This window comes from Bos grunniens, chromosome 5, assembly GCF_055505025.1.
Source record: "Bos grunniens cultivar Pamir isolate PY7600 chromosome 5, Bosgru_T2T1.0, whole genome shotgun sequence".
NCBI lineage: Eukaryota > Metazoa > Chordata > Mammalia > Artiodactyla > Bovidae > Bos > Bos grunniens.
This window is the reverse complement of record NC_141169.1, coordinates 14,584,106-14,604,532: the sequence shown is the minus strand read 5'-3', so window position 1 is coordinate 14,604,532 and position 20,427 is coordinate 14,584,106.

Here is a 20,427-nt window from a genome sequence, read left to right as displayed (position 1 = left end):
TAGGTTATTTTCTTTCATCGCTTTAAGTATGTTTTGCCATTCCCTCCTGGCTTGGAGAGTTTCTATTGAAAGATCAGCTGTTATCCTTATGGGAATTCCCTTGTGTGTTATTTGTTGTTTTTCCCTTGCTGCTTTTAATATTTGTTCTTTGTGTTTGATCTTTGTTAATTTGATTAATATGTGTCTTGGGGTGTTTCACCTTGGGTTTATCCTGTTTGGGACTCTCTGGGTTTCTTGGACTTGGGTGATTATTTCCTTCCCCATTTTAAGGAAGTTTTCAACTATTATCTCCTCAAGTATTTTCTCATGGTCTTTCTTTTTGTCTTCTTCTTCTGGGACCCCTATGATTCGAATGTTGTAGCGTTTAATATTGTCCTGGAGGTCTCTGAGATTGTCCTCATTTCTTTTTTTTTTTTTTTTTTTTTATTTCTCAGAGATTTATTTCTCACAGTTCTAGAGACTGGGAAGTACAAGATCCAGGTGGTGGTAGATTTGGTGCCTGGTGAAGGCCCACGGGCTGGTTTATAAATCTCTGTCTTTTCACTGTGTCCTCAGAGAGGAAGAGTGGAAGGAGCAAGGGAGCTTTTGGAGGATCTCTTTTATTAGTGCACTAATCTCATTCATGAGGGCTTCACCATCATGACCTAAGCACCCCCCAAAGGCCCTAATTCCTAATACCATCACACTGGGTTTTAAAATTTCAATATATAACCTTTGGGAAGGCGGATGACAAAAACACTTAGATCATAGTAATTAGCTATGAGGAGCATCTTTCTAAATGTCAGAACCCTCTCCTTTCCCACAAGCTCCTTTCAGAAAATTTTTCTGAGAGCATGTTTCAGTTCAGTTCAGTTCAGTTGCTCAGTCGTGTCCAACTCTGCAACCCCATGAATTGCAGCACGCCAGGCCTCCCTGTCCATCACCAACTCCCAGAGTTCACCCAAACTCATGTGCATCGAGTCAGTGATGCCATCCAGCCATCTCATGCTCTGTTGTCCCCTTCTCCTCCTGCCCCCAATATCTCCCAGCATCAGTCTTTTCCAATGAGTCAGCTCTTCGCATGAGGTGGCCAAAGCATTGGAGCTTCAGCCTCAGCATCAGTCCTTCCAATGAACACCCAGGACTGGTCTCCTTTAGGATGGACTGGTTGGATCTCCTTGCAGTCCAAGGGACTCGCAAGAGTATTTTCCAGCACCACAGTTGTCCTCATTTCTTTTAATTCGTTTTTCTTTTTTCCTCTCTGATTCATTTATTTCTACCATTCTATCCTCTAATTCACTAATCCTATCTTCTGCCTCTGTTATTCTACTATTTGTTGCCTCCAGAGTGTTTTTGATCTCATTTATTGCATTATTCGTTATATATTGACTCTTTTTTATTTCTTCTAGGTCCTTGTTAAACCTTTCTTGCATCTTCTCAATCCTTGTCTCCAGGCTATTAATCTGTGATTCCATTTTGATTTCAAGATTTTGGATCAATTTCACTATCATTATTTGGAATTCTTTATCAGGTAGATTCCCTATCTCTTCCTCTTTTGTTTGATTTGGTGGGCATTTATCCTGTTCCTTTACCTGCTGGGTATTCCTCTGTCTCTTTATCTTGTTTAAATTGCTGAGTTTGGGGTGTCCTTTCTGTATTCTGGCAGTTTGTGAAGTTCTCTTTGTTGTGGAATTTCCTCGCTGTGTGTGGGTTTGTACAGGTGGCTTGTCAAGGTTTCTTGGTTAGGGAAGCTTGTGTCGGTGTTCTGGTGGGTGGAGCTGTATTTCTTCTCTCTGGAGTGCAATGAAGTGTCCAGTAATGAGTTGTGAGATGTCTATGGTTTTGGGGTGACTTTGGGCAGCCTGTATCTTGGAGCTCAGGGCTGTGTTCTTTTGTTGCTGGAGAATTTGCTTGGTATGTCTTGCCCTGGAACTTGTTGGCCCTTGTGTGGTGCTGGGTTTCAGTGTAGGTATGGAGGCATTTGATGAGCTCCTGTCAATTAATGTTCCCTGGAGTCAGGAGTTCCCTGGAGTCAGGATTTGGACTTAAGCCTCCTGCTTCTGGTTATCGGTCTTATTTTTACAGTAGTTTCAAAACTTCTCCTTCTATACCGCACCATTGATAAAACATCTCCTTTCGAAGACATGGGTTGCTTTTCTGGGTGCCTGATGTCCTCTGCTGGCACTCAGAAGTTGTTTTGTGGAATTTACTCAGCGTTTAAATGTTCTTTTGATGAATTTGTGGGGGAGAAAGTGTTCTCCCCGTCCTACTCCTCCACCATCTAAGCTCCTCCCCCAGTATATACATTTTAATATAGATCTCTTCAAGAAAATCAGAGATACTAAAGAAATATTTCATGCAAAGATGGGCTCAATAAAAGACAGAATGGTATGGACCTAAGAGAAGCAGAAGATATTAAGAAAAGGTGGCAAGAATACAGAGAAGAACTGTACAAAAAAGATCTTCACGACCCAGATAATCACGATGGTGTGATCACTGACCTAGAGCCAACATCCTGGAATGTGAAGTCAAGTGGGCCTTAGAAAGCATCAGTACAAACAAAGCTAGTGGAGGTGATGGAGTTCCATTGAGCTATTTCAAATCCTGAAAGATGATTATGTGAAAGTGCTGCACTCAATATGCCAGCACATTTGGAAAACTCAGCAGTGGCCACAGGACTGGAAAAGGTCAGTTTTCATTTCAATCCCAAAGAAAGGCAATGCCAAAGAATGCTCAAACTACTGCACAATTGCACTCATCTCACACACTAGTAAAGTAATGCTCAAAATTCTCCAAGCCAGGTTTCAGCAATACGTGAACTGTGAACTTCCTGATGTTCAAGCTAGTTTTAGAAAAGGCAGAGGAACCAGAACCCAAATTGCCAACATCCACTGGATCATCGAAAAAGCAAGGGAGTTCCAGAAAAACATCTATTTCTGCTTTATTGACTATGCCAAAGCCTTTGACTGTGTGGATCACAATAAACTGTGGAAAATTCTGAAAGAGATGGGAATACCAGACCACCTGATCTGCCTTTTGAGAAATTTGTATGCCGATCAGGAAGCAACAGTTAGAATGGACATGGAACAACAGACTGGTTCCAAATAGGAAAAGGAGTACGTCAAGGCTATATATTGTAACCCTGCTTATTTAACTTATATGCAGAATACATCATGAGAAATGCTGGGCTGGAAGAAGCACAAGCTGGGATCAAGATTGCCAGGAGAAATATCAATAACCTCAGATATGCAGATGACACCACCCCTATGGCAGAAAGTGAAGAGGAACTAAAAAACCTCTTGATGAAGGTGAAAGAGGAGAGTGAAAAGGTTGGCTTAAAACTCAGCATTCAGAAAATGAAGATCATGGCATCTGGTCCCATCACTTCATGTGAAATAGATGTGAAAACAGTGGAAACAATGTCAGACTTATTTTGTGGGGGCTCCAAAATCACTGCAGATGATGACTGCAGCCATGAAATTAAAAGATGCTTACTCCTTGGAAGGAAAGTTATGACCAACCTAATTAGCGTATTCAAAAGCGGAGACATTACTTTGCCAACAAAGGTCCATCTAGTCAAGGCTATGGTTTTTCCAGTGGTCATGTATGGACGTGAGAGCTGGACTGTGAAGAAGGCTGAGCACTGAAGAATTGATGCTTTTGAACTGTGGTGTTGGAGAAGACTCTTGAGAGTCCCTTGGACTGCAAGGAGATCCAACCAGTCCATTCTGAAGGGGATCAGCCCTGGGATTTCTTTGGAAGGAATGATGCTAAAGCTGAAACTCCAGTACTTTGGCCACCTCATGTGAAGATTTGACTCACTGGAAAAGACTCTGATGCTGGGAGGGATTGGGGGCAGGAGGAAAAGGGGATGACAGAGGATGAGATGGCTGGATGGCATCACTGACTCTATGGACATGAGTCTGAGTGAACTCCGGGAGTTGGTGATGGACAGGGAGGCCTGGTGTGCTGCGATTCATGGGGTTGCAAACAGTCGGACACGACTGCATGACTGAACTGAACTGAACTGATCCACTCTAACTTAGCTTTCAACATATACCATTGGGAATGCTCTGGAAATTTTTCTCATTATTTTACACATTCAATTAAGGTCCGTGAATCCAAACCCTATTAACACATTTGTAGATTAATTATAGTGTTAAACTTTAAGGATACTGAACAACAGTTTCCCTTAAAAGGCAGCCTGACAGATCATACAAGCATCATGACTTTTATATGCCTGGCTTTCTGAATATTTAGATATTTATATATTGAAAGTTTTTCTAAATGAAAATATCAAAGGCTATTTATGGTAATCCTTCCTGACAAAATCTACATTTCAAGGAAATATTCCCCAATTGTTCAAATCTTCTCCAGTGCTTTTAACACAAAATCTTGAAATCAAATGTAGACTGTGTTGATGAGAATCCATGTTGCTAAAGCCATAAACTAAATCCAGCTGTGCAAAAAGTCAAACCATGGTGAAATTATGCAAGAGTTTTGTATGTCCTAATATTTTAGGTGCATGGCACAGAATCTCAAGTGTTCAAAAATTCCCCAATTTATTTTTTTTCTTTATGAATACTTTAGATTCACCTATTGCTTCTGCTTTAAGGACTTGTTCTCCTTGCTATAATTATAGGTTTCTTTTTAATACCATTGTCTTAAATAGGTTTTTTATTAACCCACAATGTATCAACATCTAATAATATGAAATGAGACAATAAAGGATGTCACATGTATACATGCTTTCTGATTATTCTTAACTATATAGCTTAATCTTGTTCTACAAGTCATTAAAATGTATAGGAATCCACTACAGACAATTTACCGTGTCATCATTATTGCTGTTGTGGTTTCCTTGAGCATAATGCAGGCTCCAGTAAAGTAGTAGCTTTTAAAAGAACAATAAGTAAAATTCCCAAGTGAGTTTGAACATTTTCAGAAAATCATTTCAAAACCTTCTACTTCCCTCAATCAATTGGCTTTTTTTCTTAATTTATAAAATCCATACTTAAATGCATGACATTAACATCAGGCTTATCAGAAGTATATGATAGAGTACATTTATTTTCTTCTAATATGCAATTTGATATTCCTTGTGGTAATAAAATTGAACAAATTATTTTTTGAACAAATTATTAATTGCTGACAACTAAAGGGATTGAAATTATATTAGTATGAATACCTAAAATGTATGCTTTCATTTTTGCCCTTAGTACCCTGGCAATGCAGTCTTCATACTGCTAGTTGAGTGGTGTTTCAGAAACACTAGTCTACTCTTTTATTTGTAATTATAAATGCTGAATTTCCATCACAAAATGATAAAATCATTTGATGGGACTGATTTGATTTGATTTCATTTTCATTGGATTGGGAATTGGTTAGATTAGATAAAAAGAATTGTTGGAAATAGGCCTTTAGTGCTATAGTCTTCAGCAGTGAAGAAGGGCAAGCATTCTGTGCTCCTATGATTAGGTCTCAATTTTAGTGATTTTATTCCTCTGGACTGTGAACCTCGCAAGTATTTCTGAGTATTTTTTTCCCTCCTCAGGTGAGACAGGCTGGCTAGATTAGATTGGGGTTGGAAACAGAAATACCTCCGAGATATTGTGGGTTTGGTTCCAATCACTGGAATAGAGTATTTTAATAAAAAAGTCACTTGAATGTTGTTTGGCTTCTTAGTGCATATAAAAGTAATATTGACAAAATACTGTATTATATTAATTGTGTCAAAACACTATGTCTAAAAGAACAAAGTACTTAATTTAAAGTGGAAGGTCTTACTTGGATATTGGTGGCTGCAGACTGATCTGGGTGGTGGTTGCTGAAGGTTGAGGTGGCTATGGAAATTTCTCCAAATAAGAAAACAATCATATGTGCTGCATTTATTGACACTTCCTTTTACCAAAGGTTTCTCTGTGGCATGCAATGTAGTTTAATAGCATCTGACCCAGAGAAGAACTTCTTTCACAACTAGAGTCAATCCTCTCAAGCTCTGCTGCTTTATTGACTAAGTTTCTGTCATATTCTAAATCAGAAGAAAAGCTATGACAAACCTAGATAGTGTATTAAAAAGCAGAGACATCACTTTGCCAACAAAGGGCCATCTAGTCAAAGCTACGGTATTTCCAGTAGTCATGTATGGATGTGAGTTGGGCCATAAAGAAGGCTGAGCACCAAAGAATTGCTGCTTTTGAACTATGGTGTTGGAGAAGACTCTTGAGAGGCCCTTGGACTGCAAGAAGTTCAGACCAGTTAATCCTAAAGGAAATCAATCTTGAATAGTCATTTATGGTAAAGTTGAAGCTCCAATACTTTGGCCACCTGATGTGAAGAGCCAACTCACTGGAAAAAACCTTGATGCTGGGAAAGATTGAAGGTGGAGAGAAGGGGATGACAGAGGATGAGATTTTTGGATGGCATCATTGACTCAATGAACATGAGTTTGAGTGAGGTCCAGGAGATGGTGAAGGACAGGGAAGCCTGGCGTGTTGCAGTCCATAGGGTCAAAAGTCAGACACAACTGAGCGACTGAACAACAAAACCTTCTAAATGTCATTTGAACAAATCTTCATGCTTTATTGACTATGCCAAAGCCTTTGACTGTGTGGATCACAATAAACTGTGGAAAATTCTGAAAGAGATGGGAATACCAGACCACCTGATCTGCCTCTTGAGAAAGTTGTATGCAGGTCAAGCAGCAATAGTTAGAACTGGACATGGAACAACAGACTGGTTCCAAATAGGAAAAGGAGTGCGTCAAGGCTGTATATTGTCACCCTGTTTATTTAACTTATATTCAGAGTACATCATGAGAAATGCTGGACTGGAAGAAACACAAACTGAAATCAAGATTGCCAGGAGAAATATCAATAACCTCAGATATGTAGATGACACCACCCTTATGTCAGAAAGTGAAGAGGAACTCAAAAGCCTCTTGATGAAAGTGAAAGAGGAGAGTGAAAAAGTTGGCTTAAAGCTCAACATTCAGAAAACAAAGATCATGGCATCCAGTCCCACCACTTCATGGGAAATATATGAGGAAACAGTGGAAACGGTGTCAGACTTTAATTTTCTGGGCTCCAAAATCACTACAGATGGTGACTGCAGTCATGAAATTAAAGACGCTTACTTCTTGGAAGGAAAGATATGACCAACCTAGATAGCATATTCAAAAGCGGAGACATTACTTTGCCAACAAAGGTTTGTCTAGTCAAGGCTACGGTTTTTCCTGTGGTCATGTATGGATGTGAGAGTTGGACTGTGAAGAAGGCTGAGTGCCGAAGAATTGATGCTTTTGAACTATGGTGTTGGAGAAGACTCTTGAGAGTCCCTGGGACTGCAAGGAGATCCAACCAGTCCATTCTGAAGGAGATCAGCCCTGGGATTTCTTTGGAAGGAATGATGCTAAAGCTGAAACTCCAGTACTTTGGCCACCTCATGCGAAGAGTTGACTCATTGGAAAAGACTGTGATGCTGGGAGGGATTGGGAGCAGGAGGAGAAGGGGATGACAGAGGATGAGATGGCTGGATGGCATCACTGACTCGATGGATGTGAGTCTGAGTGAACTCCGGGAGTTGGTGATGGACAGGGAGGCCTGGCATGCTGTGATTCATGGGGTCGGAAAGGGTCGGACATGACTGAGCAACTGATCTGATCTGTTCTGATATTTTTGCCAGTGTATAATTATTATCAATTTTATTTAAAAGAAAAACATAGGACTGTCAAAAATATACATTTTAAAAGTATATTGAAAAGACACTATATATATTTTGCTTGTTTGATTTAATTGCAAAGTCATGTCTGACTCTTGTGACCCCATGGACTGTAGCCCACCAGACTCTTCTGTCCATGGGATTCTCCAGGCAGGAATATTGAGTGGGTTTCCATTTCCTTCTCCAGGGGATCTTCCCAACCCAGGAATCGAACCCAGGTCTCCTGCACTGCAGGTAGATGATTTACTGGCTGAGCCTGAAGGAAATATATTTAAAATATACTTTAGATATACTTTTGCATATATTTGGTGGTAATATTATATTTAATTTATTTATTTTCATAAGTAGGAAACGTATGTCTCTAAGAACTTGCAAATGAGAAAATAAAGTTGCTCTATGACTAATATTACAGCCATTTCATAATTGATTATGCCAGATATATGCAAAATTACCTTCAACAAATAGAATGATGCATAGGACACTCATACATATTAGAAAGACCAAATGAAGTAGTAGAATTAATTAAAAAATTTTCAATCCACTGCAGGTGTTATTTCTTCTGGAATATATGAGGAGAACATTCACTGAGAAAGGGATTTCCAGATCTAGTCCGGTATCCAGGGCAAAGAATTCTAAGGCTAAAGAATATAACTGGCTTGCCCCAATGGTTTACAAAGCTGTCTTACCAAAAATAAATTACAAGTACTTTACACTAGTAATAAGGTTGAGCCTGCTGCATGCTAAGTCACTTGAGACATTTCCAACTCTTTGTCACCCTATGGTTTATTATTGGGTCACAATTCACATGGGCTCTTCACAAATGGAAAATCAATAACGTGAAGAAACCAATGAAAAGTATGCCCCACTTCCTTTTAGTACATATCTTGGAGAATAAACTAATTTATTAATGTTTATCTTAATCAAAATTAAGACATTTAATTTTTAGTAAGAACAAGAAGATATCTTAATTCTATCTGTGTGTGCTGAGTCGCTTGTTCTTGTTTGAGTCTTTGCAGACCCATGGACTGTAGCCTGTCAGGCTCCTCTGTCCATGGGATTTTCCCAGCAAGAATACCAGGTTGGATTGCCATTTCCTACTCCAGGGGATCTTTCCAACCCAGGGATGGAACCTGAATCTCTTATGTCTCCTGATTGGCTGATGGGTTCTTTACCAACAGTGCCACTGGGAAGCCCTAACAGTAACAGTAACAGGGTTGTAAAAATAAACAAATAAAAAAAACATGTTTAGTTCTCCATTTCACCATGCAATGCAGCTAATAATAACTTTTTTTTTTTTTTTACTCTTGGGGGGTCTTAACAAATGTATGATTTATGATGAAAATTTGACTTTCCCATGTTGTTTTGTAACAAGAAAGAAGCATTTAGCAGATGATACAAGTGCATTTCCTTCAGCAGATATATTTTCACTTTAAATAAATACATTGTAGAGCTGATTTATATCAAAGTATTTTTTTAACCTGGCTATCACATATATACACCCTTAATAGAAGGAGCTACTACTTGCCAGAAAAGTCATGGTTTTAATTCTAAAACTTAGATTCCTACTCACCATATTTAAAGACCATTTTGTTGAATCTCTTCATGAATAACCAGACAGCTCTCCCTTGAAAAGAACCCTCTGCTCATACTGTGTGTCATATTTTTCTTTTAATTAATATGTTTAATAACCAGTTGGTGAATATTCACTAAATAAATAATATTTGAATATGCTACTAGAATGGAAATGGCTGAATAAAGAGCTCTTCAACATATACCAAAATTCAAGGAAAAATTTGGTACTTTCATTCATTCATTGATTCATCCTTTATAATCATTGTTTAGTTTCAAATACAACACACTTTCTTATCAAATGACAACCAAAAATGGTTACAGACATAGTGGTAAAGCAATGTAAAATAATGATAAAGTATTAAAACAATATATGACCCCTATAATTATAAAATTGATTTCTGAACTTTCTAGAAACCATGACAGGAAAAAATAATAAATTGTAAGATTTATTGGATTCATTATTGGCTTTCTTAAAATATATTTAGACATTGCTTTTGGCAAAAGCTCCAATTTAATTATCATAAAACTAGGGGCAAAAATGTTAATTCTATTCTTGCTAAACTGTAAAATTTGATTCATCCTCATTAAGATTCAATCCCCTCAACTTTGCACACTTATTAAGCTGTCATGGGGATCAAGTGAGGCAATACACCAAAAGGTGCTTTGGATTTACAGATAATTCTTTCTATCATTTGAGCTGCAAAATGTTTCTTAGAAATATTTAGTCATACCGTTTTAAACCAGAAGTTTGCCTTTCAAACTGAGTTTAACTACCTTTGATATGGGAGGAGGCAAAACCTTAGAAACATTATTTAAAGCTTCATTTTTGGGTCCTTTGCATTTCCTTAATGACCCTATTAAATTAATAATAGTGTCCTTAAATGAACTTATTAATAGGACAATAATAAAACCATCTAAATTAAATTTATATGTATTAAATTACTTTCCATATTTTAAATATTTTCATTCATTTTCATTATATCAAGCAATCAAAGAAAATTAGAGCATATGTACAACCAATTTATTTCTAAATTTAAAATATCTGTAAACATGAAACAAGTGACACATTACTTCCAAAATTGAAAATGCAGAAAATTGGTCAAAAAAATTAGAGATCAGATTTTTTTATGTTTGCTTCAATCTTAAAGCCTTTCTTTTAGCATTATAAAATATCTGAAAGACCTGAATCTTTTCCTTTTTTACATGGCTAAATTTTTATAAATAATAGCATTCATTTGATAGCTTTTCTTCTCGTCTCCATTTTAACCTTAGTAAGTTGGCTTCTATTCACATTGCTTTAGCAAGGTGCTGTTGGGATGATTTACAACAACCTTGTAATTGATAAATCAATCTACATCTTCTCTGTCTTCATCACTCTTGATTCTCTATAGCATATGCCATTACAACCCTTGTCCTCTGTGACATTTTTCTCCTAGGCATCTCTGATGTTATCATTATTTTAATTCCTAAGCCTCTTCTTCCTTTTTCTTTTTTTCATAATGGAAGCACAATTCAGGTCAGACAGAGCCAAAGCACAGGAGACATCATCTACTATCCATCTGACTTTGTAATACCCATTGTTTTTTTTATAAGACAGCTTGAGTAAGATTATAAAACCACTAACTAAAATCTGTCTACTTACTGTCTTCCAGTTCAAACTGACTAAACAAACAAAAAAGATCAAAATACTATGGTGGCTTATAAAGTTCTATCTACTTCTTCTTCCTCTTACCATTCCATCCTTTGTCACTCAAGCTCCAAGCATAGAGACCTTCTTCCTGTCCTTTGAAAACACCAAGTTTCTATGTTTCCTTCTCAGTAGCCCTTGGCACCAGTTGCTGTGCTGAGTTTAGTTGCTCAGTCCTGTCTGACTCTTTGAGACCACATGGACTGCAGCCCACCAGGCTCCTCTGTCCATGGGGATTCTCCAAGCAAGAATACTGGAGTGTGTTGCCATGTCCTCCTCCAGGGGTTTTTCCCAACCCAGGGATTGAACTCAGGTCTCCCACATTGCAGGTGGATTCTTTGATATCTGAGCCACCAGGGGAGTCCTGCACCAACTGCATACTTCATCTGAAATACTCCTTCCTTCTATTATCCTGTGTCCGACTGCTTCTTTACCATCACATTCCATCTTTTACGTCACCTTCCTGTAGAAGCCTTCCTTGACTAGTCTGATTTAGAACATAAGCTCCCCAAGAGCGGGGAGTAGGAAACTTCTTTGTTTTGAAAATCTTTCTATTATATTACTAGGTCCTAGAACAGTGTGTGACATGTGACATTAGACATTTTTCAACGATGAATAAACATTACTTCTAACCCAGAAATATCTTTTCATCCCTCCTTTCCAACACATAATAGTTCAGAGTATTGTTCCCTTTTTCCTTAGAACACTAACCACCTTGATGGAATTCTTTCAAATTTGCCCTCTGTGATCATGGTACTTCCATTCCCAACAGTCTACATTAATTTTCCACATTTCAAAGAATGAGGTTCCAATCACGGTTTTCTATTATCCAAGGCAGGCTTGCTTGTTTTGTGCAGTGTCACTTATAATTCCCCCATCCTCCCCTTTCCTGAAACTCCTCTTTCCTGAAACAAGCGATTGCATTCACTTATCTTGATAAACTGGGTTTATCTGTCTCTTAAACATACCTTGTACATTTGTCAACTATGATTTTTATATTTCATCTCCCAAACTTAGACTGATTACAAAATCTTATCAGCTAGAGTCATACATTTGCCTGTAAGTCTCAGTTCAAATCTCATCTTTTGAGGAGAATTAATGTTTCTCCTTTGTGAATAATATAAGAAGCACTGTATCAAAAGTACAGAGTGAATACATGCGTGCATTCTCAGTCACTTCACTTGTGTTCAACTATTTGTGACCTTATGGACTGTAGCCCACCAGCCTCCTCAGTCTATCAGATTCTCCAGACAAGAATACAGGAGTGGGCTGCCATTCTCTCCTCCAGGGGATCTTCCTGACCCAGGGATCAAAACAGTGTCCCCTGTATCTCCAGTATTGCAGGCAGAATCTTTACCCACTGAGCCACCTTGGAAGCCCACAGAGTGAATATCTTACATCAGTTGCCCACTCACCTGTTTCTACACAAGGCGGCTAACTTGGCTCAGGCAGGAATAAACTATTAGTACACATTTTTAAGTTCTTATTTTATCTAACATGTGTCTTGCACAGAGAGGCCCAGTAAATAAATATTGAATGGTTATTTGGATGTTTACAATCCCATAATTCTAGTATAGTCTGACATTTCAGTTTATTAGTATCAATAATTATTTCATAAAGTATACATTCAAAATTTCCAAATAGAAAGCAACTATTTAAAATTATATATGCCTTTAAACTTCTGAAAATCAAAGAGAATTACTATGTCACTACTATATATATGGATTTTATTTCCTGCCCATTCTTATACTTTTGCTTTATGCTTACTTCAGTTTTAAACTGAAGTTTTTGTCTTCTTTAAGATTTTTATTTTGATTCTTTGATTTTTCTTTGTTTGTTTTTCTCCTTAGGACACAAAGCTGCTTGGTTGAACTCCCCCATCTAAATACTTTATAATTCATTATAATTGCAGCTCTCTTTTGAAAGTATTCCTGTCATTACTAGCTCTGAATACTCTGCTGCTTATGAGATGGAAGCTGCCAAAAACCCTACGAATCCATCAATAATCCAACATTTGTTGTCCTAGGGATTGTATCCTTATTTCTTATCTTAGGTTCTATAAACCTGAGTTCTTATTAGTAAAATAAAAGTGTACTTTTATTTCAAAAAACTGAAATACCACATTCACACATACCCATTCATTGTGCTTGATACTGAGCATTTTGAAAGAATCTATTACAAATACTCAGTACAATTTCTTATTTTAACTAAAATTTTAAAGGTAGTTAATGCATCATGCAACCTTGAATAGGTACACAGATTATGCTTGGCAGTGACTCTAACAAAGGTTTATGTAGGGATTCAGATCCCAGTGAACAAAATACTTTTTTTATCTTTAAAAAGTGTTAATTGAAGAATTTACTTGTTAATTCGAGAATTTAGAAGAAGCTTTGGTTGGTTGCTCTTTTAGGATGTGTCATTTAATGATATTTGAAAGTATTATAAATCGAGAGCTACAAAGCATTCAGTATCTAATTTCCTTATCTCATCACTTTGAAATGTATTACTTGATGTCACATCTCTAACCTGTCCAATGAAATGTGACAAAGCACGCATTGTTTAATGTTCCATTTACAATGCAGAAGATTTTTATAGCTGTTCCATTTTCTTGTAATTTTGTATGGCAAATGTCTTCTGCAGAATAAATTTAAGTATTGAGCAAGAGATCAGACATTTTGCAATGTATCCTCTAGTTTAAGCTATTCTCAAATCTTTAAGGGTAGTGCTTCTTTAAAAAGTAGAAAATAAAAATGTTAGCTAAAAGAAACTGTTCCTTAACATTGCTCATAAAGGATTTTGCTGTTGCGTTTCTGTTTGTTTCGGAAATATCTTTTTTGAAATATATATTTTTGATACATCCACATTTAATTCCCTGTTAATTTATTTTCTCATTGGAAAAGTGTATGTTATGAAAATAAGTTTTCTCCATTTGCTATCCCTGAATAACAAAGTATGAGGTAGAAAATATGTCTTTATTTTCAAAGGACTAAGAACTATTAGTAAGTCAAATTTGAAATTTAAAACATAATAAAAATAAAATCGATCTTTTTTTAATGATCACACCAATACAACTACTACTACTAAGCCAGGTACTAGACTAATTACATTCCTTGTTTCATTGAATGCTTAAAATGATCCTAAAATGGAAATCATAGAGAAAAATTAATTATTTTATCCAAATTCTTAATACAAATGGCAAAAGACATATTTTATTTAACATCTAAGGCATCTAAGGCAGACAGACACACACATATGTTTTTCACACATTGAATCAATTCTTATACACACACAATTGGCTTAATGTGGGAAAACATATTTCAAAAACACTATGAAAGCTATGATTATGCAGAAGGGTTTTGTAAGTTTTCAAATGCTTAGGTTCATATGTCTCTGAAAGAAATCTTTTCTCTCATGCTATCCAGGGCAGGATGTCAGAATATATGTTGGTTATTTGGCCAAATTAACTCATAATTCATTCTCAACTCAGTTTAGAAATCCATATAACAGTCCAGAATTAGGTGCCATAGCTGTTTTCCTATCCAAATCAATATTTATTTGCTATATATTTATTATTCAATAAGTACTATGCCAAAATAGTGCTTCAGGGAAAATTAATGTGGCCAAGTAAATGCATAGGTTATTTAGACACATTTATTTTCTCTATTGTTTTATTTATCCAAAGTTTGTTTTTACCTCTGCTTTGTTTCTTAATTTTAAAATATATGAGAGAAAAGGCAATATTCAAGTTCTATATATTTGTTAGGATATATTAACCAACTTATTCCTTGATTGTTTTCCTCTTTCCTACATGCTTTTGAGGCATTGTATAAATAGTAAATGTGGTGTCTGCCAAAGCAGTACACACACACACACACACACACACATCTAGTACATTTTTGTTTTCATAGTTTGAACACTACTAATACAATACCAAACTGAACAAGCTAATTTTCATTCACACACTTGAAATTCAGTTAGAAAAAATATTCATATAATTATTAATGTAAGATTTAAGATTTATTTTAATATATAGTACTTGATATTATATCATTCCCTCTGAAAATTCCCGTTCCCATATCTTTGACTTAAATGTTGACAACCCAATCATATTACCATTTTAGGCAAAGGATTTACAAAGAAGAAATAACTGTTTAACAAACAATATTTTAGACTCTGTGTGAGGAGTGAAATTTGAAATGGAGAGCAGGACAGATGTGGTCTTTTCTTTAAGTGCTTACAACATAAATCAGAAACAAGCAATTAAAAGAAAAGAGAAAAAAATGTGATACTGGAGGAGCTGAAGCTAAACAAAATCAGGAGCATGGTGAGATGATAAACATCCCTAAAGTACCTAAAGAGCATGACTTTTAAGGTGATACCTGAAAAAAATTGACTAAGATGTATTCAGAAAAACAGGGCAGGAAGTGAGATAAGGTGATCCAGTGAGATATTACAGCCACTACCAAGACTGAGAAATGTGAGCAGAATCAAACAACCCAAGGACGGAAGGCAAAAGCAAGAAAGATAAGCACTGAAACCATAGAAGTATGTGGAGACCAGGCTGGAATGGCTCTGTGTGTCTTTTTAAAGACTGCTGAACTATCCCAGAGGCAAGGGAAGCCCTTTCAATTTGTATCCTGCATCATTCATTTCACGTCAAAATATCAGTCTCCTTGCATTCAGGTAAAAAGATGGCATGGGGACAGTAAAAGCTGGGCAAAAATAGGATGCAATATTTTTTAAATCTTGTAGATACAAAAAAAATGTAGAAAAGATGTTAAAGCTATATCGGGCTTAATGGGGGCTCAGAAAAGTACAAGGGCGTATAGGGGGAAAATCAAACCTGCTCCCTAGATTTGCCTCCATATGGCAGGCTGAACTCAGCCAAGGTTGTGAGCAGACACTGAGAACTGAAATGAGGAAAGGAAACATAAATGGGGATGGGGGAAAAGGAACAGCAAGTCATTACTCATTGACATAGAACATGTGGGCCTATGAACCTAATCCAGAAGAGAAAGGAAACATTTGAATCCTTGTATCATTCAACATAAAATGACAGACTTATTTGCTGTTATCTGTTCCTCTTGCCTCATATTTTGCCTTAATGTATATGCACAGCTGTTGTTTCTGACCCAAGAGAATTTATATTCAACCAATTAGTCTATGGTTTTAAGGGGATTTTTCTCATAGTTGTCATTCATCAAGCTTTTAAGGTAATAAGTTTAGTTAGAAACACATGTTTTTTATTCCTTATGGAATAACTTCTCAGGTAAATTAATACTGTATTGCAAAACATTCTAAGTCCTGTAATATTTAATATGCAAAATTATTAAGTCATTTGGAAATCATTACCTTCCTATTTCTTAAGTAATGAATTTTTAAATCTTATTTAAGGCTTTCCCTGAATTTTAAAAATAAATGGCAGAGGAGATTTGTATTTTAGTAAACTGCTGCAAACTGTGTTATATTGGCACTCAGACCATAATAAAAATGATTGCTTAGATTATTGAGGTCTTGGTTTAGTCATTAATTGTTTCCTCTAGGTTTCATAAATATCAGAAAAGGATAATCAGAGGAAAGGCGTCTAGAAAAATGTGCTATCTCAAGGAAGCAAAATTTCTCACATGATTCTCTCATTACCCAGCCTTCTCATATACCTCTCCCCAACCATATTCCCATTACATGACAAATTTTGATCACATCAGATACACACCTATACTATAAATTAAAGGAATTATTATGGAAGATTATGAGTTCAGGCTAACTCATAATAGCACAAATTTTAATTTATATCCAAATTCTAGCATACAGTATTCAGTAGATCCTTGATTTTATATGTTACTTAAATTTTTTCATTTTATTTAACTTTAAGGAGGGATTCATAAAGCCTACCTACCTTATAAGATTGATAATTGAAGGTGATAATTAATAAACTGGCTATATAAAAGCCTTAGTTCCTTCTTCATAAATAGCAATTGGTCAATAAAAAATAATACTAAATATTTTATTACTACTGTTTTATTCCATCCACAGCTAATTTCAACTTTAAAAAAATACATCTGGGAAACTGAATATTTAAGGTGGAAATTGATAGTTTCCAAAACTGAATTTCATGATGTGTATAACATAGCAAGCAAATGTGTTATTTGTTTATAACCACTACATTATTGAAAAGCCAATTACATTTATTGTTAGAAATTGTACTGATTCTTTACAGCATGGATATTAAAGAGGTAAAAATTGTTGCCAAGCCCTAGCAGGAAAAAAAAAAGTAGGCCATAACCCAAAATCCATTCAACTAATATTACTTTTGTAAGTATCCAAATAAAGGCAGAGACATTACTTTGCCAACAATGGTCTGTCTAGTCAAGGCTATGGTTTTTCCTGTGGTCATGTATGGATGTGAGAGTTGGACTGTGAAGAAAGCTGAGTGCTGAAGAATTGATGGTTTTGAACTGTGGTGTTGGAGAAGACTCTTGAGAGTCCCTTGGACTTCAAGGAGAACCAACCACTCCATTCTGAAGGAGATCAGCCCTGGAATTTCTTTGGAAGGAATGATGCTGAAGCTGAAACTCCAGTACTTTGGCCACCTCATGCAAAGAGCTGACTCATTGGAAAAGACTCTGATGCTGGGAGGGTTGGGGGCAAGAGGAGAATGGGACGACAGAGGATGAGATGGCTGGATGGCATCACTGACTCGATGGACGTGAGTCTGAGTGAACTCCAGGACTTCAGATGGACAGGGAGGCCTGGCGTGCTGCGATTCATGGGGTCGCAAAGAGTTGGACATGACTGAGCGACTGAACTGAACTGAACTGAACTGAACTATCTAAGACTGAAAATAGGAGGACTTTATTCTAACTCTCGGAAAAGGCAGTGGCACCCCACTCCAGTACTCTTGCCTGGAAAATCCCATGGATAGAGGAGTCTGGAAGGCTGTAGTCCATGGGGTCTCTGAGGGTCGGACATGACTGAGCGACTTCACTTTCACTTTTCAGTTTCATGCATTGGAGAAGGAAATGGCAACCCACTCCAGTGTCTTGCCTGGAGAATCCCAGGGACTGGGGAGCCTGATGGCTTCCATCTATGGGGTCACACAGAGTCAGACACGACTGAAATGACTTAGCAGCAGCAGCAGCAACAATGATTAATTGGTTATTTCATTAAGCCATTGCAAAGTGACTATATGTTTATATCTACAGATACAACATTTTCGAAAATATGCTTGATTGTCCAGTAACTAAAAGCCACTGACCACTCCCTTCTAAAGCTGGGGACAATGATTTTTAGAATTTCCTTCCATATCTGGTCATGGGCTATAATTTGGTAATGAGGGACAAGTCCTATAATATTCAGGATGCAGAAGAGACAAAGAAGTCCTTATGCTCAAAAGGTCATGGTATCCAGGTGTCAGGAATTTGCAGAACCCAGATACATTTAAGAACTTCCTTTCATGACAGTTTCTCTGTGAGTTCTAGCTTCTACTGTGTCCTGTTCTTCAGGATGGGTTCTTAGTGATTCCTTGGGGATAACTTTCCAGACCCTCACTGATGTAAGCTCCATTCACATTCTTATAAGCCATAATTTACACATAAAACACCTTACTCTTTTTATCTAATTCAGTTCAGTTCAGTCGCTCAGTCGTGTCCAACTCCTTGCAACCCCATGAATCGCAGCACGCCAGGCCTCCCTGTCCATCATCATCTCCCGGAGTTCACTCAGACTCACATCCAACAAGTCAGTGATGCCATCCAGCCATCTCATCCTCTGTCCTCCCCTTCTCTTCTTGCCCCCAATCCCTCCCAGCATCAGAGTCTTTTCCAATGAGTCAACTCTTCGCATGAGGTGGCCAAAGTACTGGAGTTTCAGCTTTAGCATCATTCCTTCCAAAGAAATCCCAGGGCTGATCTCCTTCAGAATGGACTGGTTGGATCTCCTTGCAGTCCAAGGGACTCTCAAGAATCTTCTCCAACACCACAGTTCAAAAGCATCAATTTGTTTTGGACTCTGTGGGAGAGGGAGAGGGTGGGAAGATTTGGGAGAATGGCAATGAAACATGTAAAATATCATGTAGGAAACGAGTTGCCAGTCCAGGCTTGATGCACGATGCTGGATGCTTGGGGCTGGTGCACTGGGACGGCCCAGAGGGATGGTATGCGGAGGGAGGAGGGAGGAGGGTTCGGGATGGGGAACACATGTATACCTGTGGCGGATTCATTTTGATATTTGGCAAAACTAATACAATTATGTAAAGTTTAAAAATAAAATAAAATTAGAAAAAAAATAAAATAAAATCACAATTATGTAATTTAAAAAAAAAAGAAAAAAAAAACAAAAGCATCAATTCTTTGGCGCTCAGCCTTCTTCACAGTCCAACTCTCACATCCATATATGACCACTGGAAAAACCATAGCCTTGACTAGACAGACCTTTGTTGGCAAAGTAATGTCTCTGCTTTTGAATATGCTATCTAGGTTGGTCATAACTTTCCTTCCAAGGATTAAGAATCTTTTAATTTCATGACTGCAGTCACCATCTGCAGTGATTTTGGAGCCCAAAAAAATAAAGTCTGACACTGTTTCCACTGTTTCCTCATATATTTCCCATGAAGTGATGGGACCAGATGCCATGATCTTCGTTTTCTGAATGTTGAGCTTTAAGCCAACTTTTTCACTCACCACTTTCATCAAGAGGCTTTTTATTTCCTCTTCACTTTCTGCCATAAGGGTGATGTCATCTGCATATCTGAGGTAATTGATATTTCTTCCGGGAATCTTGGTTCCAGCTTGTGTTTCTTCCAGTCCAGCGTTTCTCATGATGTACTCTGCATATAAGTTAAATAAACAGGGTGATAATATACAGCCTTGACGTACTCATTTTCCTATTACTAACAAGTCTGTTGTTCCATGTCCAGTTCTAACTGTTTTTCCTGACCTGCATACAGATTTCTCAAGAGGCAGATCAGGTGATCTGGTATTCCCATCTCTTTCAGAATTTTCCACAGTTTATTGTGATCCACATAGTCAAAGGCTTTGGCATAGTCAATAAAGCAGAAATAGATATTTTTCTGGAACTCTCTTGCTTTTTCCATGATCCAGCGGATGTTGGCAATTTGATCTCTGGTTCCTCTGCCTTTTCTAAAACCAGCTTGAACATCAGGAAGTTCATGGTTCATGTATTGCTGAAACCTGGCTTGGAGAATTTTGAGCATTACTTTACTAGTGTGTGAGATGAGTGCAATTGTGCAGTAGTTTGAGCATTCTTTGGCACTGCCTTTCTTTGGGATTGGAATGAAAACTGGGCTTTTCCAGTCCTGTGGCCACTGCTGAGTTTTCCAAATTTGCTGGCATATTGAGTGCAGCACTTTCACCGCATCATCTTTCAGGATTTGAAAGAACTCAACTGGAATTCCATCACCTCCACTAGCTTTGTTCATAGTGATGCTTTCTAAGGCCCACTTGACTTCATAT